The sequence below is a fragment of the Schistocerca serialis genome, chromosome 7 (genome assembly GCF_023864345.2).
Source record: "Schistocerca serialis cubense isolate TAMUIC-IGC-003099 chromosome 7, iqSchSeri2.2, whole genome shotgun sequence".
Taxonomy (NCBI): domain Eukaryota; kingdom Metazoa; phylum Arthropoda; class Insecta; order Orthoptera; family Acrididae; genus Schistocerca; species Schistocerca serialis.
Genome location: NC_064644.1, coordinates 356592924 through 356619367, shown reverse-complemented (window position 1 = coordinate 356619367; position 26444 = coordinate 356592924). Strand labels below are relative to the sequence as shown.

The 26444-nt window shown below is 40.4% G+C and overlaps 1 pseudogene; it reads right to left on the bottom strand.

Moving 5' to 3' along the window:
- Positions 1-14023: 14023 nt before the first annotated feature.
- Positions 14024-26444, bottom strand: part of LOC126413084 (myrosinase 1-like) — a 118680-nt pseudogene continuing 106259 nt past the window's right edge.

The window sequence follows — 26444 nt, the reverse complement described above, 5'->3', positions numbered from 1 at the left end:
ATAAAATGAGTAAACATGAGTTACGGGTATGACATCGAAATTAAGGCTCAATCGTCCCAGTGGAAGACAGGACAATGATCCGTAAGTGCGATCAAATGTGAAGGTCATGTTTACTGTGTTATTCGATTTTAATGGCATAGAGCACCATTATTCTAGCTGAAAGATTGAAGGATCAATAAGATGAGCTACTTACAAGTTCAATACTGCTTCCTTGCAGGAATCCGGCAAAAACAGTCGGACCTTTGACTATACACCTCAAAGCTTTTGCACCACAATAATACACGTTTTCACACATAACTGCTTTTTCGTGAATTATTGGCCAAAACAGTTACTGTAATGATGACTCAGCACATATTCGACATACATAAAGCTATGCGTCTTTTTCTATTGCCAAATATAAAGAAATTTCAGGGAAAGCACGGGCATCAATCCATGATATATAATGGGGAGTACCATGGGCGGGTAGGATTGATGTAGGTGAATGAAATTCTTTCCAAAAACTAAAATTCCCTTTATTTATTGGCACATCATATATTCTAACGTGAACTCCTCGTGGCGATCGTGAGGTCACACTTGGTGAAGTGAGAATTGTTACAACAATAGTAAACAACTGTTACAATATCCCGCCATAAACTCACTACTGAACCATCATATGCGAAAAGTGAAGATGTACTCGTTCGATTTCTTTTCCACTTATTTGAGAAATATCCTTATTTTTTTGGGTAACCTCCATGTTATCTGCGCCGTATTGGGGTGATTCGTGCACGATGTATTTGAAAAGAGAATGTCATTATATACCATGTTTACCTACCTTTACCTATCGTTAACCTATACCTTGCTATCCTGTCTTTAATATTGGAATATTTATTTTTACTTTGAAATTGTGTCACCAGATTACGATATCCTTGCACCTGGAAAACGGCGCCGTCGTCAAGTAAATGACACACGTTCATTTCTAAATTTCTTCTACCATAATACAATACACTGGATTGTATCAGTAGACATAAAGAACGCGGAATTCAACATTTGCATTACGAACTGACCTATTTATTCAGAATTGAAATATGAGTTCGCACCATTGAGCGGTAACACTTCGAAGTATATATTTTTATTGTGTGGCATCCAAAACGCTAAAGACGATAACCACATCTCCACCAGTTGAAAGAAGATAGCAGCGCTCGAACTACTGCAAGATAGTACTATGAACGATACTACTTCCGGTGACACTACACGGAAAGGTTACTGTCACTGATGGGGGAGGTGAATTTCGTAGGAAGCTTCAGTCTGCTTGAGTAGAAGATTGTAGTGAATGATGAGCAGAACACAATCCCAGAGAAAAAAAACGTTGGGTGACCTGTTTAAGAGAAAAAATCGTCTAAAAAGTCTTCTCCATCAGCAGCATTAATGACATGGTTTTCACCTCCATAATAAAGTACTTCAGATAATTTCTCTCAGATCCACAAATATCCAATCTCTTTCTCTAAAAGAGCAACAGTTTGCACCCGAAATAAGAATTCCCCAGTACTTCACGACTTACAGGTGAGCAAGCGATTCACAAAAAAACACAGAATCGAGGATCGCGTTCACTACTCGTGCAACACGTTCGTTCATCTGTACAGTAAAGGTGAATTATTTAGAATGGCAGAAAACGTTTGAAAACATTACAAATTCTACTACAGTCAATGATATTCTAGGCGGAAGACGTGTTTCGAGACGTGGGGCTTATTTTGATATGCTCTGACTTCACTGCGCCTACGTTGAGGCATCCCGCATACCACTCGTTGTTTGGTGGTGATGGAATCTCAGGCGCAGGAGCGGTCGTGTCTTACGTTACTCGTAATTTATTTCGTGAGGTAAGTCTGGCATCGTATCATTTAGTTATTCTGAATACATTCTTCTTGTGTTTTTGATATCAAATCCAGTGTTTTCTGACAGTGATATCTGCCATGAAGGGTATCCTTTCTACGTACCCTGCGAGTTACCTACAATCTATTAAGACAGGCGAAGATCTGTTACACTATTCCAAACTTTTGCTAATCAAGAAAATCGTCATGGGGAAAATGAAATGATAAAACACCAAGGACTACGGCAGTTGTTCACAGTAGCACTGCTTACATATCATAAGCCTGACGTGATGATTTCAAGATTAACCAACATAGTATAGAGACAAGCTCCTATGTTAATTTGTACCGCTTGGGAAACACTTGGACCAATTATAAGGCGTTTCCATTCTGACCACGGTGGTTTCCTGATGGGACATTTGTATGTGCGGTATCCTATGTGTTTAACGTCATATTTTCCCAGCCAGTCTGGAGATGCATTGTATAAGACGAAACGCATCATTGGAGGATAAATAAAATAAAAAATTCAGTTTTGCAGCAAAAACTGTTCGTTCTTTCATATGATTTGAACTGCTCCTGCTCCTTATCTATGTGAATCACCTTAGACTTGCCAATGAAAAAATCACTACAGTTGTAAAAATTATTTATTTCTGAAAAGGAAAACACCACCCTGTTTCAGAACAAGTGTCCCATCTAAAGGTGCATCTGCTGCAAAACTTTAAAAGAATGGTATAGACTGACGATTGACATGGTCACATAATGAAAACTAAACACAATAAATAGAAGTTCCAAGGGAAAATATCCATACGTACATCAAAACGTGAGGCCTCAAGGATGTATTACTATTGTTAATCGTTGACCCTGAATAACAGTTTTGATGTCCTTTAAAGGAAGTAGTCCTCTCTATAACAAGAAATAGTCACACCAACAAGTGATGTAGAGCAAGAACAAGAATCAATAATTGCTCCATATTTTTGGCGTACATGTTGATGAAATCGTGAAATGGAAAAAGCATTTGACTAAATTTCTCAAACAATAAAACTCACATACTTCTGCTCTTCTTGTAATTGCTAGTCCTGGAAACAGGTGGATCAACCTCTTTACTTATTTTGCATATTTCCACTCAATAATGTGTTATGGAATATTTCTCTGTGGCAACTGATCACTCAGAAAGAAAGCAGTGATTCCATAAAATCAAGCAGTAAGAATCACATGTGGCTTTCGGCGGCCGTCGTCATGTAGGTAACTGTTCAAAGACTTAGGACTTTTAACAAAAACAACGTAATTTATACATTTGCTAATGAAATTCGTCATAAATAATCTATCACAATTTGAGAAGAATGCTGATGTTCATACATATAACACTATAGTAAAAATGACCTTTATTACCTGTTATAAATGTTGTTGGTGATTCATCAAGAAGTTTAGCAAGCAGCAACAAACATTTTTATCATCTGTCCTGTAACATAATATATCTGAAAGAAGTAAAGCAAGTTTTAAATACAATCTATAACCATTTTTCCTGGGAAATAGCTTTTATTCCATGGTATAAATTGTATTTAGAAACTGATAGCACGCAAAAAAAATGTAATATAAAATAAAAATAAGAGTTAGGTTTTTAACTGTAGAAAATGAGAGTTGGCTAACCATTCTGTCTGGACACATCTTATCATGTAAGGCGTGATGGGAAGAATTATCGTATTGATAAAAATTAACCCAAGCAATACCAATAGCTAGGGGAGGGAGATAACTTTATGTCCACCGTTTGAAATTATTTTAATCTAATCAGTTACTTTATATATTAACATTTTGAAAAAAAAACAACATGTATTGCTTTTAATGAATATTTCTAACATATCCCATAACTGTATTAAATTTTTCAGTTAACCTTAACCCAAAAATTTAATTCTCATTAGCAGATGTCACTTTCCCAATGAATGTCGTATTCAATACTTTCAGGTTCAGGGTTTTACCTACACATAATTTCTCTTTAAAAAGTATCTTCAGAGTTAAAGTCAACAATAATGAACGAAATTTGCATTTGTTTACTTTTTGTGGTTGTCATAAAGTCGTTTGTACATGTCACTGAAAGTGCATTGCTATTGCTAAGAGTGTGTTGAAAGATTTTTTCATTTGTGGACACGAATTACACATCTAGATCTCTCTAAAAACTATATTGTTGTCATAATTTACGAACTAATGTATTTTGGTTTTCATTGTAATTTTTTCAGATGGAAATAAAATAACCCACCCACCTTGGTAAAGGGCGTCATGGAACATGCAGTCATAGGAGTAAAGACATACATGACATAACATACCATTGTTGACCTGTCATCATGTCATATTCACAAGTAATAGTAATTCACAAACATATAATGCTTCCGTTTTTGCTACTTGAAAAATGCCTAAAGCCGATATTGTGGAATTGTACATTCAATAAAGAAAACTTCAGCTTGAGGTATCACAAAATCATTTAAAAAACGGTAGTTGTTTTATTGCTACCAATTATCTGTATATAGAGTTGATTTTTGAAGAAGACATACAGATCCGGAAAGTTGTGCCAAAATGAAAGTAATTTGTCATATTAGCTTTAAATGCGAACATTCTAGGTCACAGGTTACTGGTTACTTACACTAGCGAACTTATATTTCATCACGAACCTTTGTGCATAGAGACCATAAAGGAAGGAGCCGGCCGCAGTCCCATTACTCCCCATTACCCTTGCAAATCCCGATCCCGGCTACAAATAGTCATCGTCAGTGCACCCTCGTTGATCTTCAATAGACTCGCGGCAGTCAATGTAACCACACGCTCTCACACAAGTAAAGGCAGAAGGACGCAGGTCCTTCAGCCTACACATCTTTTAGAGCCTGTGGTAACATGGGCTGCCGCGAGTCTATTGAAGAGCAACGAGGGTGCACTGAGAATGGCTATTTGTAGCCGGAGTAGGGATTTGCAAGAATAATGGGGGCTAGTAGCATTGCAGCTGGCTACAGTTAAATGGTTGTAATGGGTGAATGGTTATCTGGAAAGTGATGTGCAAACAGAAACTGGGAAAAGTTAGCCAGAGTGGAACTCTGGGGGCCACTGTAAGTTTCGAGTGCCACATAATTTTTTGGGTCTCCACCCAGTTTAATTAAAACTGGGAAAATTTAATATAAGAACTGAGTTAATAGCTGACTTGGTAAGTATAGCTAAAGTGTTAATATTAACAAAAAGATCCAAGTGAGTAAATGGATTGAGCAAATGGAAACAATTTATTACCAACGTTAAATCAAATAATTCAGAGAAAGCTGAAGTTTTAGCCTCAACAAAAAGAATAAGATAATGAGACAAAAGTATACAAATACACGGCCTGGATTTTGTGCTTCAGGAACTCCAGGTGGGATGTCTTAAAAATAATCTTACAAAAGGGGAAGGATTTGTCTGAAAAACAGTCATCACAGTTTAACATAGATTATTAAATAAAGATGAAAAGGAGATCTTAGGTCTTGATCTTGAAAAACTCACAAACATACAGGATTCACACACGCACGATAAGAGATAAAAGGATTTTAGTCCATCACAATAAGTCAAAGACACAGAGGTTCATCCCTACGGCTCTGATTAAATTATTGTGAATAAGAATATTATGGATCAGTTTCCGACCAAGGAATTTGTCTGCATCACCTTACACATAAAACTAAGGTACTCTGACGTGAAACACCCGCAAAGGTCGTGAATATTCATGAACGAAGCAAAATAGCAAAGACTCGTGAAAACTGCAAGAGTACAAATGCGAACCGTATAGACAGAAAAAGCAATAAAACACCACACGGAGTTAAAAATAAAATTATTCAAGATGATACTAAAATTACACACGACGAAATTACCATCACGTGGTATGAAAAAAGCTACGCCAGCTTAAAATTGAAACGAAATGAAAAGTAAAATAAATAAAAGACATACACACGAGGAAAGTTCACACATACATTCCACTTAAAAGACTAGTCAGAGAACTGAATTTTAAACCTGTGCTGGAGTAACGAACTTTCTACACCACGTGTTCTGCCTACACAAAACGAAGACCGGAAAAACATACTACATACAGAAAAATATACTCGTGATTACACTCTGAGAAATTCGACTACCGCATCTGAAAATGAATTAGCAGCTCAAACGTTTACATTAATTACAATAGCTGCCCACCCTCACACATTAACACACTCACTACTCGCTCTTAAGAGTACTGTGTTTAGTCGGTAAAGATCCAATCCACAGTGACGAGAGCACGCTCGGCCTGGAACGAATGTCCCCCAGGTAGCCGGAAGAGGCCGGAGTGGTCCTTACCGCCACCAATTTAATTACTGTCGAATGACTACCGAAGGGGTGCAAATCTCTTTGCCTTGACAGAGACAACTACGTTGGCTACACTGGTGATGCCACAGCAGACAGCCAGATGCTGTACTGCTAACATAAGACAGAATCAACAAATACACTCACTCAGCCATTCATACAGATGATAAAGAGAGAAAGGAAATTTCGGAGGAAAAAATGTAGGCGATGAACAGGGGACTAGACGATTACTGTAAGTGTATCACTGAGTGGGGCAAACACGAAGTACAAAAGTAAATCACAACCAACCGAACGTGACAACACGAAATACAAGTAAAATACTATGAAACGAATCAAACAGAGACGTTTCGCAATGTGCCTCTCCTTCCTTACAGTCTACAGTCAAGTTCGACAGTGAAAGGAACCTGTGGCCACTGGATGTATTCCATTTCACTTATTTTATTTTTAACTCAGACATCCGTTTAGTTTTTGTTACAAAAAAACCTCAAAACCATGTTCTGAAGTAGAGTTTTGTTTCTCCACTAGACAGTATCACACACATACGTCATACTAACAAATGTAAATCCACCTAATGATGGAGGTTCAAACCTTTGAAACGCATCGTGAAGATAACAAAAAGTGACTGGTAACTGTAAACCTGTTGTTTCATTCGTTGTCATATTAGAATCTATTTTACATGCGTTAAACAGCTTTAATGGACATCGCAGTGTAGCACAGTGATTAACACTGGACCATCATTCAGGAGAGCAACATACATATCTCCACTCATCCACTCTGATGTACACTCTCCAGTCACATTGAAGTGACCACCTGTGAAAAGCCAGCTTATGTTGATTTTTCTTCAGACTTGCTTCCACTCTGAAGCGCCAAGTCAGAATTGCATCTCTAGTACCTTTACCTTTCCTAAAGCCAAACTGATCGCATTTAACATTTCCCCAATTTTCTTGCCCCTTCTTCTTCTTCTGTACATTATTCTCGTCTAAGGCTTGGATGCATATTATAAGCTGAGTGTGCTATTGGTGTCGAACCTAATTGCCATGTGTAAAGCCGAGTGTGCTCTTCGTTTCGCACCTAACTGCCCTTGCTATCTTCGGAGTTGTATGGATGATATTTTTCCGAATGTCTAAAGATACATCGCCAGTCACATGGATTCTACACACCAACTTCAATAGTCATTTGCTTCTCAGTTCCCCAATAATTTTAGAAATTTCGATGCAATGGTTAACAACCCTTCTGCTCTAATTGATAACGTTCTAGAACTCTTTTAAATTCTGTTATGTGGGACCGCTGTATCACCAACATTGCGTTAACTTCAGGCCAATCTGTCCCTCACGCAACTCATATCAACAATGAAAGTAGTTCGGAAACAATACAGCAGACGAATGTTCACAGTTTCGCTAGCGCGAAGTTAATGCAGATGAGTCGCAAAAACAATCTCATAATGTTCGAGTACAGCATTAAGCGTGACCTGATTGAGACAGTTACGTCGATTAAACATGTAGGCGTAACGTTGCAAAGAAATACAAAATAGAATGAGCATTTAAGAATTGTAGCGGGGAAGGCAAATGGTCGACTTCGGTTTATTGTGAGAATTTTAGGAAAGTGTGGATCATCAGGAAAGGAGACTGATTACAGGACACTAGTGTGACCCATTACTTGAGTACTGATCAAGGATTTGGCAACCGCACCAGGTCGGATTAGAGTAATATATCGAAGGAATTGAAAGGAGGACTGTTAGTTTTTTACCGGCAGGTTCAAACCTCACGCAAGTGCTTCAGGGACTCAAATGGGAATCCCTGGAGGAACGGCGACGTTCTTTTCGAGGAATAATATTGAGAAAATTTAGAAAATCGGCATTTCAGGCTGACTGCTGAACGATTCTGCTGCTGCAAACGTATATTTCGCGTAAGGACCACGAAGGTAAGATTAGAGAGAGTAGGGTCGTACGGAAGCATATAGACAATAGTTTTTCCCTCGCTCAGTTTGTAAGTGGAGCAAAAGCGAAAGTGGCTAATAGTGTCACAAAGTAACCTCTGTCACGCACCATACGGTGGCGTGACGACTATGTATGTAGACGTACATATAATATCATATTCCCTACGTCTTTCTTATCGACTGCAGTTTCCTCTTCTGTCAAGTCATCAGACAAGATCTCCCCCCTTCAAAGAGGCCTTCAGTGTGTACTTCCTTAAGGTTACCACTCTTACATTTATATTTACCAAATGTTGTGTTGACTTTTCTATATGTTAAGTCAGTCTTTCTCACGATCACTCGTTTTCCATTTCTTCACATTTTTCCTGTAGACTTTTCACCTCATCTCCCTGAATTTCCTGTTTATTTCGTTTATAGTGCTGTATTTTTCTCTAACCCTCAACCGCCGGCCGGTGAGGCCGAGCGGTTCTAGACGCTTCAGTCTAGAACCGCGCGATCGCTACGGTCGCAGGTTCGAACCCTGCCTCGTGCATGGATGTGTGTGATGTCCTTAGGTTAGCTAGGTTTAAGTAGTTCTAGGGGACGGATAACCTCCGATGTTAACTCCCATAGTGCTCAGAGTCATTTGAACCATTTCTAACCCTCAAGTTTTTTTGTGCTTCCTAAAGTATTTCTTCTGCTACCCAAGTTTTCTTCGGAGATACCTCCCTTGTACCTACGTCTGGCTGTCCATCATCTGTAAGTGCCCTTTTCAGAGATTTCCACTCCTCTTCAAATTAGCTACTTACTGTGGTATTCCCAATCTCATTATCCAGATCCATTGCGTCTCATTATTCCTCATTACTTCAGTGTCCCATTTCCTTCCATACTGCCGCTTCCGTACGATTTTCTTAAAATTCTTTTTATCATTTCTAATTTATGATCTGAGTCTACGTCTACTCCTACGTACATCTTACAGTCCAACATCTGACATCGGAATCTCTGTTTGATTATGACTCCCGATCATGTGATTCTTGAACAGAGCATTCGGTATTACTAACTGCAATTCATTGCAGAACGTAGCCCTTTGTTCTATTCCTCCCCGTACAACTGCATTCCAATCCCCCATGATTATTACACTACTGGCCATTAAAATTGCTACACCAAGAAGGAATGCAGATTATAAACGGGTATTCATTGGACAAATATATTATACTGGAACTGACATGTGATTACATTTTCATGCAATTTGGTTGCATAAATCCGGAGAAATCAGTACCCAGAACAAGCACCTCTGGCCGTAATAACGGCCTTGATGCGCCTGGTCATTGAATCAGAGTTTGGATGCCGTGTACAGGTACAGTTGCCCATGCAGCTTCAACACGATACCGCAGTTCATCAAGAGTAGTGACTGGCGTATTGTGACGAGCAAGTCGCTCGGCCCCCATTGGCTCTGAGCACTATTGGACTTAACATCTGAGGTCATCAGTCTCGGCCACCATTGACCAGACGTTTTCAATTGGTGAGAGATCTGGAGAATGTGCTGGCCAGGGCAGCAGTAGAACATTTTCTGTATCCAGAAAGGCCCGTACAGGACCTGCGACATGCGGTCGTTCATTATCCTGCTGAAATGTAGGGTTTCGCAGGGATCGAATGAAGGGTAGAGCCACGGGTCGTAGCACATCTGAAATGTAACGTCCACTGATCAAAGTGCCGTCAATGCGAACGAGAGGTGACCGAGACGTGTAACCAATGGCATCCCATACCATCACGCCGGATGATTCGCCAGTATGGCGATGACGAATACACGCTTCCAATGTCCGTTCACCGCGATGTCGCCAAACACGGATGCGACCATCATGATGCTGTAAACAGAACCTGGATTCATCTGAAAAAATGACGTTTTGCCGTTCGTGCATCCAGGTTCGTCGTTGAATACACCATCGCAGGCGCTCCTGTCTGCCCGTCAATGGTAGCCGCAGCCATGGTCTGATAGTCCATGCTGCTGCAAACGTCGTCGAACTGTTCGTGTAGATGGTTGTTGACTTGCAAACGTCCCCATCTGTTGACTCAGGGCCGGCCGCGGTGGTCTAGCGGTTCTAGGCGCTCAGTCCGGAACCGCGCGACTGCTACGGTCGTAGGTTCGTATCCTGCCTCGTGCATGGATGTGTGTGATGTCCATAGGTTAGTTAGGTTTAAGTAGTTCTAAGTTCTAGGGGACTGATGACCACAGATGTTAAGTCCCATAGTGCTCAGAGCCATTTGAACCATTTTGTTGACTCATGGATCGAGACGTGACTGCACGATCCGTTACAGCCATGCGGATAAGATGCCTGTCATCTTGACTGCTAGTAATACGAGGCCATTGGGGTCCAGCACGGCGTTCCGTATTACCCTCCTTAACCCACCAATTCCATATTCTGCTAACAGTCATTGAATCTCGGCGAACGCGAGCAGCAATGTCGCGATATGATAAACCGCCATTGCGATAGGCTGGAATCCGACCTTTATCAAAGTCGGAAACGTGATGGTACGCATTTCTCCTCCTTACACGAGGCATCACAACAACGTTTCACCAGGCAACGCCTGTCAACTGCTGTTTGTGTATGAGAAATCGGTTGGATACTATCCTCATGTCAGCACGTTGTAGGTGTCGCCACCGGCGTCTACCTTGTGTGAATGCTCTGAAAAGCTAATCATATGCATATCACAGCATCTTCTTCCTGTCGGTTAAATTTCGCGTCTGTAGCACGTCATCTTCGTGGTGTAGCCAGTAGTGTAGATTTTCATCTCCTTTTCCTTACTGATTCATCTGTCCTGTATCCTCAAGTACTTCCTCTATCTCTTCATATTCTGCTTATCGGCATTAATACGTGAAGTATAGATTTTTCTGTTAAATCTGATGAGAACAACACTATCAATGAGCTCTTAACTTTACTTTAACTCATTCTCTGCTCTTCTTTCCTTTTCATATCGAGTCCCACTCCCAGTACAACATTTTCCAGCCAGAAGTCCGTATCTTCTCTCAATTTCATATCACTGACCCTTATCGTCCTTAGATTCAGCCTTAGTATTGCCCTTTTCATATTGTATAGCTTCCCTACCACGTTCAAACTTCTGACATTCCATGCTCCGACTCGTAGAACGTTATCCGTTCGTTGGTTATTCCATATTTTTCTCGTGGTCACCTCTCCCTTGGAAGGCCCATCCCGGGAATCCGAAAAAAGTGTCAAGCCAGAGTGTTTTGCCTATGGACAGATCATTATGGAACTTTTTCAGTTTCAGGCCACACGCTCTGTGTCTTTAATGTGGTGGGATTCCATTGCCTTATTCGTGCTCATTTCGTTGATCATTGCTGATTCTTCCGCCTTTCAAATACAGTTTCCCACATCAAGCGCAAGAGAGTGTCCTGAAATTCTATGCTCATCCGCCCTCTTCGACAAGGGCTTTGGCAGAACGAGGTTGACTAACCTTGTTATGATGGAAGTCTTCGGCCACCGTTACTGATGAGTTTTACATAGCAGGTAATCAGTGGCTGGGTCCAAACCCGGTACCCACGACTTTTTAATTACTACTCAAAAGCGCTAACCACACACCAGGGCTCCAATAGCAGTCCAACGCACGTTAAATTGAGGGATCATGGTTGTGTAAGAAGCGTATATTATGAACTTCTCCCATGGAGAGGATCTCTCTGTCACAGTGACAGAAGAAGAATTAGTGGGACATAGGTAAACCGGTATTAGAGGCTGACACAACTAAGGAAGATTTGATATCAAACATAGCAAAACGGAATTTGTAAAATCGTAGGAGTGAGTGCTAACCAAACGATTGTTGTAGTCATTATGGAAGAATACCATCCACGCAATCCCGAAGATAGCGGGGACAGATAAGTACGAACATTATCGTACAGTAAGCTGCCTAACTTAGAGTTTCTAGTGTTTCTAACCAAGATAATGTGGAACAGAAGGGATAAGAAAATTGAGGGTCTGATGCACGACGATGCCTTTAAGGAAGGTCAAGACACTACACAGGCAATTCCAACATTACCTTTGACAATTGAAGTAATACTTTAAAAAACCAAAAAATCTTTGTTAGGATACGTCAACATAGGGAAATCATTCGCCATTGTAAACAGATGGCAGACTTTATAAATCCACAGAAAAAAATGGGATACGCCACGGAGAAAGACAATGTGAGCAAGAACTAATGGGACACAATAGGAATGGAAGACCATTAGGTAATTGTTCGTATTAAAGAGAGCAGAGCAGAGGTACAGCTTTCCTCTTATACTGTTCATTGCGTACACAGGTGAAGCAACGAAAGAAATGAATGGAAGATTCGGAGATGAAACTAAAATTCATGTAAAAGGTTAATAACTATAAATTTACTGAAAACTTCGCTATCCACTGTGAAAGTGAGGAAGAAGCACTGAACCTGCTGAAAGAAAAGCACGGTTTACTGAGAGCACAATGTAAAATGAGAATGAACGGAAGAAAGACGGAATGAGATTTGCGATTAACATAATGACATAACTGGGGACTACACAGCAGACTAAGTGATGGAGTAGGGCTAATGATATTCTGGAAACTAAATAACACATGCCAGAGGAAGCAAGCAAAATAATGCCAAACAATTTTTAGAAAGAAATTTTAATACGCTGTGGTTGTAACTACGCCATCGCTACTTGAGAGGGCTGCGACGAGAAACGAGTTATCTTAAGACAACGAAGTTTTGAAATAAACTCATTTTAACTTCCACATGAAAGGGTAACATTTGCTAATTGCATACCACTTTTATGTTCCAGGTTACAAACGTTGCTAAACATGTCGATTATCTGCATTATCATGACTGACTACCAATTGATTGGGAAAACCTGGATTTCCCATTAATTTGAAAGAATTTGATGTTCTAATTCGAAATATTTCCACACGAAAAACTAAGAGTCTGTTCTTCACGTAACAGAAAAATTCAGTAACTCTTATTTTGCAAACATCTTATGGACTCCGTGAATAATGATTTAGTTTCAATGAAACAGCAACCAGTGAATGAATACGTTGCTCGTAGCTTCTTACGCAACTCCACCTTGTTTTCAGCGAGATATTTGAAATGACTTGGGGTAATTAATAACTTTCGTCGAACTTTAACTATGGGCTGCATGAGTGAATAATGACAGATTATTTAACGGAATATGTTACTAACTGGCAGCTAATTTTGACGTGTGCTACAGAAACTGTATCGCGGCTGATAAATTACAGCAACTAGCCCTTTTCTTGCATCAGGAGCAGCTAGTGCAGCTGTGAATCTAATTTATTGCTGTGAGCTTCCCCAATGAGACGCGTTCCAGTTCACATTCCCATAAATACGTGCCCTAAACGACTTCCTCATTTCTACCTTCTTCATTGGTTCTCGTTGGTAGACTAAGCTAATCGAAAGCTTTAAAAATATTGGGTGTGCAAAACTAGATTGCCTATGCATTTTCAGAGTATACACCGAGCTCACTTGCAGATAATCGCTTATGAGCTCGCTGTCGACGGGACATTAAACTCTAATCTCCTTGTCCTCCTCCTCCTGTTAGAGGAACATAGGGGAAACTATAGTAGAACATCATCACTCCTCCATCTAGCACTAACGGAAAAGTCTTACATTATTTTTATTCTGATCATGGGTCATTTGGAACAGAAATCATTATATACCTTCCAGTAAACCATACTAAGCTGCACATGTAACTCACTCCTTGCCGAAGCACCGCCAGGACCATGTCATAAGTAGACACTTGATTAGACAAATGAAACGATAGTTTATTTATTTTTATTTTATTTATATAGAATATGAGTTGTGTGCCGTAGACCCACAATCATGTACAAAGTTTATGCCTTTTAATCTTTGCTGTTGCATTACATTGTCTTTTGAAGCATATAAAAGCCATGTACATGTTATCATGGGAAGTACTCTATGGGCAACTCCTTGTTAGAGTAGATCTGAGATATAGTCTGCACCGAGTCCTTCGCTGTCCTGGGTCGCTCAGTGTCGTTGAAGTCGACCTGATACAGGCCGAATTTAATGCTGGAAAATAAAAATAAGAACATCGTGATTGATTTCCATAAGAATTAAGCACTCCACATTGTATTGACACTTTCATGTTTCAACTTATTACAAAAGGCCTTCAGCATACACTGAATAACGTACTACTTCTCAAATACTCTGAAATATAATCTGTGTAAGTGGTTAATTTGTTCTACTTCGAACAGTCGAATAATTTACATCTAACCTCTGAAAAAAATGTAGATAATTTTATGCAACAAATAAGTTACAATTAAAGGTACAAATCATTATGAAAAAATCGATTAAAATCGTTCTTTTGATAATAAAGAGAAGGTGGAAATGTGTCTCAGGTAACGTTTTAGAAGGTTAAAGAGGCATTGTAAGAAACAGAAAAGGAAGAGATATACCTAAGATATAATCAATGATTATAAAATCCAATTCGGATGACACTGTAGGCGTACCTTTCTAGTCGTCTATATGAGCAGCAAGAGTACTTCTTTAACAACGTTTTACCCTACTGCTAATATTTTTTAGTATATTGGTATTCGTTTCTATTAATTCTGTATCTGTGACATATCAGTAAGGTGCTATTGTTAATATTGAGGCTGCTAATCATGTTATGGCACAAAAGGAAAGACAAATGAATACTACTTATGTATTGTGGAACAGCAGAGAATAAGTCACTACGCATAAGTTTTTATGATCCCTGACTCACATGTCAAAATACTGTGCAATTAGTTCCGTGCACACTAGTCACAATAGAAGTGGACAGGTACTGTGTAATAAACCGTGCCACCTATAGAGAGATAATGCATATAGGCCAAGTCAGGTGCATGCCTTCCATACTGCAAAGCAACTACTAGCAAGACGAGACGCGTACTGAGGAGACATGGACTGACACCAGTGTTCCGGACAGTCTTCAGGACAAGAGATATTAGACGTCCAGTTAAAGACAACATATGTCTTCGAATTTCAGGCGTGTATGGTGTCCCCTGTGGTAGCATTACATGGGCCAACTATTCACACTGCTGGCGAACGTTGTGAAGAACATTCACGACGAATTGAAGAAAGGGAACTTGAGAAGTCAGTCGTGGCTGAACATTGCCTGGAAGACGAGCATAAAATGCAAATTGACAAGACGAGAGTTTTGTCCCGGGCACCAACGTCCTGTGACTCTGTTATCATAGGAGCGGTCGCAATTAGGATAACCAGCAACAGTTTCAAAGGAGACCAGGGGTACACACTTAGCAGGGCTTGGGAGTTGGCTTTGGACACTGAGCGAAAGCAAAGATGTAGACTGGACGCATGTACGAACGTGGAAGCGATAGTTTCAAACGTGGCGTCGGCCCCTCGTGCCACGTGACGTCACTCGGTCCCGCGGCGGGGCGGAGCCGCTGGGAGCTGCCCAACTTGTTTTTTCGCGCATGCGCCACTCCGTCCCTCTCTAGAAGGTTCCAGACGCTGCTTCTACACAGGGTGTTACAAAAAGGTACGGCCAAACTTTCAGGAAACATTCCTCACACACAAATAAAGAAAAGATGTTATGTGGACATGTGTTCGGAAACGCTTAATTTTCATGTTAGAGCTCATTTTAGTTTCGTCAGTATGTACTGTACTTCCTCGATTCACCACCAGTTGGCCCAATTGATGGAAGGTAATGTTGACTTCGGTGCTTGTGTTGACATGCGACTCATTGCTCTACAGTACTAGCATCAAGCACATCAGAACGTAACATCAACAGGTTAGTGTTCATCACGAACGTGGTTTTGCAGTCAGTGCAATGTTTACAAATGCGGAGTTGGCAGACGCCCATTTGATGTATGGATTAGCACGGGGCAATAGCCGTGGCGCGGTAAGTTTGTATCGAGACAGATTTCCAGAACGAAGGTGTCCCGACAGGAAGACGTTCGAAGCAATTGATCGGCGTCTTAGGGAGCACGGAACATTCCAGCCTATGACTCGCGACTGGGGAAGACCTAGAACGACGAGGACACCTGCAATGGACGAGGCAATTCTTCGTGCAGTTGACGATAACCCTAATGTCAGCGTCAGAGAAGTTGCTGCTGTGAAAGGTAACGTTGACCACGTCACTGTATGGAGAGTGCTACGGGAGAACCAGTTGTTTCCGTACCATGTACAGCGTGTGCAGGCACTATCAGCAGCTGATTGGCCTCCATGGGTACACTTCTGCGAATGGTTCATGCAACAGTGTGTCAATCCTCATTTCAGTGCAAATGTTCTCTTTACGGATGAGGCTTCATTCCAACGTGATCAAATTGTAAATTTTCACATTCAACATGTGTGGGCTGACGAGAATCCGCACGCCATTGTGCAATCACGTCATCAACACAGATTTTCTGTGAACGTTTGGGCAGGCATTGTTGGTGATGTCTTGATTGGGCTCCATGTTCTTCCACCTACGCTTAATGGAGCACGTTATGATTTCATACGGATACTCTACCTGTGCTGCTAGAACACGTGCCTTTACAAGTACGACACAACATGTGGTTCTTGCACGATGGAGCTCCTGCACATTTCAGTCGAAGTGTTCGTACGCTTCTCAACAACAGATTTGGCGACCAATGGATTGGTAGAGGCGGACCAATTCCATGGCCTCCACGCTCTCCTGACCTCAAACCTCTTGACTTTCATTTATGGGGGCATTTGAAAGCTCTTGTCTACGCAACCCCGGTAACAAATGTGGAGACTCTGCGTGCTCGTATTGTGGACGGCTGTGATACAATACGCCATTCTCCAGGGCTGCATCAGCGCATCAGGGATTCCATGCGACGGAGGGTGGATGCATGTATCCTCGCTAACGGAGGACATTTTGAATATTTCCTGTAACATAGTGTTTGAAGTCACGCTGGTACGTTCTGTTGCTGTGTGTTTCCAGTCCATGATTAATGTGATTAGAAGAGAAGTAATAAAACGAGCTATAACATGGAATGTAAGCGTTTCCGGACACATGTCCACGTAACATATTTTCTTTCGTTGTGTGTGAGGAATGTTTCCTGAAAGTTTGGCCATACCTTTTTGTAACACCATGTATAAGTAGAACATCATGCCAACACCGGCAGTCGGTGATTGTAACGTATGATAACGAAATGGCGTGGCTTGTAAACCGATAACGTCTTAATTAAGGTGCCAAAAAAGGACGTAAAGGCAACGGTCTTGTGATTATATGGGTGGTTAGAAGGCACATCAGGACTAAGTCAATAGGATAGTCCTCACCATGTATGTCATATCCTGTCCTATTGCTATTTGTAAAGTATAAATATTTTAACTATTTACGACATACTTCAGCTTACCGCTAAAGTTAGGTTGTTTCTGTATTTCGTCTGTTTTGAAGCATTTCTTCTTACAACTAATGTTGTTAACTTGTCTGATTTTGTTTCTATAACATTGATGAATGTGGTAGCTACACATTGTCGTGTTTTTGTGTTTATATGTACAGGTTTTCTTCCTGGTTAGTATTTAGATTACCTATACTCTCATTTTGTTTCACCGCTCACCGTTTTAAACCTTCCACCAACCATATCTGCAAGCAACAACTTCGTTTGCCTCCTGTGTGGTGTTCTCTCTCACTGGTATCTCGTAACAGATGTTCACGGTTCTCCTATTAGTAGGGCCAGACTAGCAAGACAGTGGCTGCTTTCGGGATGCTATGGAAGTGCCTTTCACAATTCGTGTGGCCTTTTTCTATTTGTAATATTTCTAATGTGTTTCGTAATCCTCAGGATAGTGGTTTTCCAACGAGCTTTCATGTATTGGTAACTTCTCAGGTTACCTGTTTTGTAAAGTGAGTCACCTTTTGTTTGCAGACAACGTAGTGTATAAAATAACCTCAGTTCTTTCCCGCTTTATGTGAGTAATGCATCGTCATTAGTTTGCCATTACATTTTCATTTATAATCACTGTTTATCGACAATGTGCAGTAACACATTGTTTCCATCGTTACAGTAAATACCACAATAAGCAATTACATTATTCCGATATTGATAGTAAACAATAAAATCTGTTACAGTTTTCTTCACTATGACGCAAAACACAAACATTTGCATGAATGAAACATATTCTGACTTAGTTTCCATCTCAGAAGTCATACATGTCTTTCTCTCACAATGTGATTGCTGGCAGTTAAGTCCCTAAGGTCCATGAGATTCCTATGCAATAGCTTCGCCTGCGTGTGGCTTCAATACAGTTCGTCTGAAATGTTAGCCGCACTACCGCTACGGTCGCAGGTTCGAATCCTGCCTCGGGCATGGATGTGTGTGATGTCCTTAGGTTAGTTAGCTTTAAGTAGTTCTAAGTTCTAGGGGACTGATGACCTTAGAAGTTAAGTCCCATAGTGCGCAGAGCTATTTGAACCATTTGAAATGTTAGCTTGTTTGTGCGTTCCCACAGATTGTATACTGGATCATCTTACTAAAAGTTCAGTTTGTGTTCAGTAACTGCTTATAAAATAATTCGTTGACCCCTATTTCTATTAAAAAAACGCTTTCTGTATTTTGCGTATGCCTTTTGCTGTTTTTGAAGATTGTATTTCAAAGATTCGCCTGATTTCGGGGCTACATTTCCATCCTTACCCTAGTAAATTATCGAGCGAGGTGGCGCAGTAGTTAGCATACTGGGATCGCATTCGAAAGGACGAGGGTTCAAATCCGCGTCCGGTCATCTTGATATAGGTTTTCCGTCATATCCCTAAATCGCTTGAGGAAAATGCCTGGATGGTTTCTTTGAAAGGACATGGCCGATTTCTTTCCCCATTCTTCACTCATCCGAAGGGACCGATGACCTCACTGTCTGATCACCTCCCCCATATCCACTAACCAGCCAACCTCAGTAAAACTACTTAACACCTGTCCACACGTCAGTGAAGTGATACACAATTTTCTCGCTGAAAGTGACGTTTTTTCCCTCCACGATTTCGATGACACTTGGTAAAACGTTGCCCGCTTGCTAAATATCTATGATTAACAGTTTATGTTCCTATATGATTCGGGACCAATAGCTAGGACTTAGCAGAATGGCTCTGGCAGTGACTTCGAACGCAGATTAATCTTTGGGTGTCACCTGACTAGCAGATCCGTCAGGGACATAGCAGCTCTCCTAAAGCTTCCCATGTCGTCTGTAGGTGACGTGCCTGTGAGGTGTAAACGCAAAGGTAGAACTACAGTAAACCAACGCCAGGTAAACCTCGTGTGCTGACGGACAGGGACGACTGAGCGTTGCGGAAGGTGATTTGTAGCAATCTTAGCTAAGTAGTTCTTCTTGTCCTACGTGATTTAAAAAATCGAATTTATTATCCGAATAAATCACTCGAAGCTTCTAAAGTGCTCCCAGATGTGCATCTAGTACAGTGAGTGTGCCTAGGGAGTTGAAAGGCGTGACGTACAATGATCGAGCATTTCCTCATAAGCGGTACATTTCTGTAGTCAATGCCAAGTGATATTTGAGGCCATATGAAAAGCGACGCCACTGGACAGTGGATGACTGGACACGAGTTATTTCGAGTGATGCATCACGCTATATCTGCGACAATCCAATAGAAGGGTTTAGGTTGGGTGAATGCCTTGAAACCGTTACAAGCTATCACGTATTAAGCCAACGCCGACCTATGGAAGAGATGCTGTTGCCGTACGGGGCTGCATCTAGTGGTTAGGACGTGGTCCCCTTTTCGAACTTAAGAAAACGCTGAATGTCAAAGGACATGAATAAATTATACAACTCTGTATACTGTGTAAAGTAAGGTACGATACACGAGTTGGAATAACTGTCCTTAAATTAAAGACGTTATTTTCTGTGGCAAGATATTCTCACAAATTTCCAGTAGCTACCTTTCTCCGTCAAACAAATTATTTAGTTATCGAAATGAAACAGGGGAAATCTAAGCTAACGTGGAAGATTCAAGTTTTCTTGAACCTGTTGGCTGAACCCAAAGCGTCAAATGCAGGCAGTCATATAGGTGTATATATAAGATCAGTTCCGAGACAATGATGACATCAGCATGATAATGTAGCCTGTCATAAAGCAGCATCTGTGAGGCAATGTTTTATCGGAAACATTCCCGAAATGGACTGGCCTGCTCAGAGCGTCAACTTGAATCCAACGGAACAATTTTTGGATGAGTTCGAACCCCAACGTCCAGCATCACCTCCAACATCACATTCTCTGATTCCGGTTCTTGAGAAAGAATGGCCTGGCACTCCTTCACAGGCATTCAGATATCGCATCGAAAGAGTCCCTACCAGATTCGTACAGGAGAAGAATGCGCAAACCCAGTACAAATGTCCACTAAGAGGAGTCTGGACGGATTTTGTAAAGATACAGTATTATTTGTTGGCCAACAGGAGTAACTGTACTCTTGATGCTTCTCCTCCAAATACACCTTGTACGCGAAAGTCGTGCCTCTGCAGTTGTCACGCGTAGAATCAGTACGCGCAAGTCACTGCTCATTTTGGGAAAATTATCTTGCGATCTAACCAACTGAAATCACAAGTTGATCGATAACGAACCAGGTAAATTGCATGAGCAGAGTAAATCTGCGACTTTACTCAGTACACACAGAAACGAATACACTTTACAAACTTCAGGCATTAAATTTTTTTAAAAAAAATATTGCCCCAGACTTAAATTTAAAAGAGTTCCTATTTCCCGGTAGCAACCAAGCTTTCACTTTCTTGTTTTCAAGACAAACCCAGTGCCGTTCGTCTGTATTTGGAGACGACGGCAAATTATGGCGACGTACTGCATTGCCATAAACCAAAAATCGCCGACGACTTTTTTGTGACCATTCATGGCCAAGAGAGAGAGCGCTACAATCTGGTTGGAGAGACTGACCACCAAACACCTAAATTTAAATTTCAAAGCCACTCGTGTTGTGAAAATATTGTTTGAATTTTTATGCCACACCCAGGGCGGTGACTAAAGTTTTCTTTTATCACCAAATCTCCTGGAATGGTGTGTGACGGGTCAACCGACCGGTTTTCGGTTGTCTAGGGAGCTGCTACATACAGTTGCACTCTGTACGACACAAGTTTAAAATGTATGCCTCTAACAGCTGTTGTTATTAAAATGTAGGAAGTGGGTAATCAACAATTCTAGGCTACAATAGCCAACGAGGGTTAAACAGAGACCGACAGTGGTAATCTCTGCTATGTGTCAGCCGGCACGTAGACTGTTGGTAGGAAAACCAGCGGTGTTTACAAACAGTGGACCATGAGGTGTTCAAAATAAAAACACTAGAAAATACATTGCTGAGTTGCATTCTATATATACATTTTCATTTAAAAAAAGTTCCATAGTAGCTTAATGTTACCATTGTATAACACTTGTCTTTACAGAACTTCTTATAGTTCTGAATCATCTTTACCAAAGACAAAATGAAGTCCAGATGTCTGATATTTGGATTTGTTCTGTGTTATACACTGAAGAGCCAAAGAAACTGGTACACCTGACTAATATCGCGTAGCGCCCCCGCGAGCACACAAAAGTGCGCAAAACGACATGGCATGGATTCGACTATTGTTTGAAGTTATGCTGGAGGGAACTGACACCATAAATCGTATCTAGACATATCAGGGGTCCCACATCACTCCAACTGCGTGCGCCCCACACCATTACAGGGGCTCCAGCGGATTGAACAGTCCCCTGCTGATATGCAGGGGCCACGGATTTATGGGGTTGTCTCCATACCCGCACACGTCCATCAGTTCGATATAATTTTAAATGAGACTCGTCCGACTGTCCAACATGTTTCCAGTCATCAACAGTACAATGTCAGTGTTGAATGGTTCAGGTGAGGCGTAAAGCTTTGTGTCGTGCTGTCATCTAGGGTACACGAGTGGGCCTTCGGCTCCGAAAGCCCATATCGATGATATTTCGTTGAATGGTTCGCACGCGGACACTTGTAGATTGCCCAGCATAGAAATATGCGGCAATTTGCTGAAGGGTTGCACTTCTATTCCTGATATTCACGGTACACTCGTGAAATCGTCGTACGGAAAAATCCCCACCTCATCGCCGTCTTCTGCGTGTTTACATATCTCTGTATTTGAATACGCATACCTATAACAGTTTCTTTGTCGCTTCAGCGTGTATTGGATAGTGGAAAGAGGATAACCTCTTCAGCCTTGTCTTTGAAAAAAGCGTTTCCTACCGTTTCGTACCTTTCCCTATTTTTAGGAAAACACTAGTGTCATTATAGAGCCTACTAGGTTACTTGATATGTCAAACGTTGTATTCTCTAAGACTTCACACAAACTTCACATTTTCCATTTTTCTCAAAATCCATACTTAAAATCTGTCCAAGTATTTTTTTATTTCTATTTGTCTCTCCAGTGTTCAGAGCTCTAAAATATTGCTTTCTAGATCAAACAATTCGCAACTATTTTTATTAATTCTATTAAAATTTTTGATGCAAAATACTTTTCATCTTCTCAAAATATTTTTTACTCATAATATTCTACTACCTTTACTTCACACAGATTCAATTTACCATCACGAAACTTCCTTTCCGTTTTCCCCTATCAATAATCCAAAGTACATAAAATATTTCACCTCTTGCAAGGGGTTTGTCTTCAGTGACACTTCTGAGATCTTCAGTATTTATTGATACTCATCATTGACTTTTTTTCTCAATTTATCTTCATTACACATATTTCTCTACATTAACTGGAAGTTTCAGTTCTCGCACCCGAGTCTCCATTATCAGCATTCTATGACAAAGATTACCAGTTTCTGTAAAATAAAATACTGCTGTGTTGCTGTGGTGTGAATGTGATGGTCGGAGATCCTAGATACGCCTCTAGAGACCCACAAGCCCTAAGAAGCACGACCAAAACCACCCTGTTTAACTGTTTGGCTATCGACAGCACCTATGCAAATAACTCATAATACATGTGTTAAAAGAGTGTTCCGTAATAATAAACGAGTCTATGCGTGCGTCCTAATGGTCTTTCACTTTTTTCCGCCCAGTATTTTATTGTATAGTCCTGTAAGAGACTTCTCATATTTTGTATATCTGCCCCCGTTTCCCATTTCTTTTCCTGATTCTTCATGTGTGCCCTGCTATTCTTCTGAAAAGTCCCTTTTCTGTTATGTGGGAGATTCCTACCTTCTGCTTTGTGAAAACGTATACCTCAGTTCCATAAAGTAGAGTATGAACAGTTATGGTACAGCCAGCTACTCTGAGTTGATGAGCACCATCGTAAACTCGCCTTCTTATTTCGGACAACATAAACCGAGTAGCAATGGACGATAAACAAAAAACTTTCATAATAGGATTACTATTAATCCGTATTAAAGACATTTTAGTACTTACGTAAAGCCAGAGGACCATTCCAGGTTGTCAAGTAGACTCCAAGCCGTGTAACCAATTACGTTATTGCCATCAGTATTGATTGCTTTCAACATTTCTGCTAGGTAACTCTGAAAGGTTAAGTGTTTCAAAGGTTACTCTTTGCCATTATGTTTCTATCTTATCGAAAAATGACGAATTATGAAAATATTTTTAAGTTTTATTTGCATAATTACCCAAAACTGATTTATGTTTTCATATTGCAGCCAATTTCTCTCACGGACAAACACGGCTAATAAAATATAACAGCTAGATGGCGTTCAAGCAGTGTGTAACGCACTGGATTCTGAATCTGAAGTAGCATGCTTCCGGTCTTATTAGATGGTGTTGAGAGACTTTTCAGGTAATTTCCTCATGATGGTGCGTGCATGTTATATGTCAACAAGAGTTACTAATCCCTCTTAAAAAGATCGAGTTATTGACATTATAACATTCAGAAGAAAGAGACAGAAACAGACAACAGATCAGTTTTGATACTCAGATGTCACTCGATGCATCCATGCGTGTGACAGAATAAATCAAATTATCACTGAATCCTTTTTTGTATATTATGATATCAATAAAGGTGCCGGAAAACACCTTTAGGTACGTCTAAGAAAGCGAGTATACAGAGCTGTGTTAGGTTTCTTTATTACCCTTTGAAGAAGGAATATTTTTATCGGATGGAAGTCGTTGGCATTGTCTTAGGGTTGTGAGAAAATCTAGACCAAGAACAGAATAAGTACACAGTAAATTCTTTTCTGCACAGGAATATGGCAATAGCATGCTTCCATTCTCTTTTTTCTAAGTACAAAGAACGTGCATTTATGTAAAGTCTTGAACGTTTCCCACGAAAGTACTCTTTACTTATTCCTCTGCTTTTCATTTTTTAAACTTGTCCGCCTGTTATAACATCAGGCACTGCACAGACACCTGAGTTAAAAACTCGTGTTAAAAATATTCACATGTATTAATTATGTACTATTTCATACTTTTCGCGAAAAGCTGTAGTGTTTCTAGAATGTTTTCGTTATTGCACGTAAAATTTGTTTCCGAATACGACTGTGAAGTCTATGATGAAGCTTGACTTAGTTGGGCTGATGTTTTCATATACCTGTTACAACAAAAGACCTCCATTGCCACATAAAGCAAATTACTGTAAGCTTACTGATGAAAACAGTCATTTAGGTATCTTTTGGCAATCAGAATACATATCTGATGTGGTACTAATTACTTTTACAATTAATCTGCTATCAAACAAATTTTCTACGGAATAACGTGAGGTAATGAGCAACTAGGAATGAACACCTCAATGCAGATAATCTCCTTGATTGGCATTTGGACACTTCTCAAATTTTACTCATTCATAGGCAATTCCTTCAAAACTTGGATTAATTGAAACATGTTACATTAGCGCAAAATATGCCCTACGACACATCCAACGCAACACACTCACAAACACACACACTTAATTATTTTTTATTTCTGAATCTTAATATTAAAGTATCTCGAGCACAAAGTAGAATAAATCAATTTATTAACCTTAAATGATACGGGTGAAAAACAGAATATTTCAATGTACTACTATTTTGTGTCATAATGTACAGTTTTTGATTTTTCAGTAACTGAAAATATTACTTTTCGGCATCTTAGCAGCTCCAGAGTGTCAGCGATTCAAATATTAAAATGAATATAACCAACAAAACTGCTGGAACACTCTGTGAAAACAGTACCTACATCGAGAACCAAGCAGTTTGCTATAAGCAGAGTAACAGAAGTGAACCCACTTTGTTTTTAATAATTTATTTTTAAGGTTCAGCATTCACAGCAGTGGACGCATTATACAGGATGAGTCACAAACTATTTCTACCTAGAATAACTCCAAAAGTGTGATAGGAGCTTAAACGTTTGTGGGACAAAAATTGCATGGACACCGGGGGCCATAATACGACGTTGGTTTTTTGTTGCTAGGTGTGGTCGCGTCGGAGATATGAAGGTCAACTTTGTTTTTAAAATGGAATGCTATAGTTTGGTACTGATTTTCTGATAGCGGCTATCGAGACGAATCCAGTGACGTGTAACGGTAAGGTCTTTGAATGTCAACGAACGTCACAAAGTTGGCATGAACGTCCATTTACAGAAGGTGTTCGAAGTGATGACCATTGGTATCAATCCAGTGGTGCAATTTTCTTATCATGGATTGAGTTATATTCCTTATCACATTGCCACTTATCGAATCACATGCTCTGACAATTCTCTCTCGCATATCTTCAAGTGTAGTCGGAATGCCTTTATAAACAATGTCAGGGGACGTCAAGTCTGGCGAACGAGCCGGTCACGACACATCCCCTCTGCATCCAATCCAACGATTTGGGAATTGTCTCTGCAACTCATTTCTAGCCATAAGCGAAACATATGCCGGACACCCATCGTGTTGATACCACATTCCGTTCCTTGCTGCTAAAATTACTTCTTCCAATAGGAGACCTAATGTTTCGTACAGGAACGTAGTGTACTTCCTACCATTAAGATTTCCTTTGTTGAAATAGTAGCCCATAATTCTGTCCTCCCACACCATACATTCACCGATGACGGTTGTTGGTGTGCAACTTGCCGCAGCCAACACGGATTTACAATTACCCAGTAATGCATGTTACGCAAATTAACATTTCCATGGTTCGTGAATGTAGCCTCCTCAGTAAATAAAATCAAATTAAATCCCCCTGAATCTGGAGTTGAGCCCATCGGTAGAATACAATGCGACGCATACAGTTCGTACCAGATAATTCTCGGTGGAGACTGACATAGTAAGGATGATATTTATGGCGATGCACAACACGAACAACACTACTCTGGCTCATACCAGGTTCCCTTGCGATTTGAGACGAACTAATACAATGATCTCGAACCACAGGGCAAAGAGCACCAATTTCCGTTTCCTCGTTAGTAACTTTCCTTTACCGGATATGTTTTCG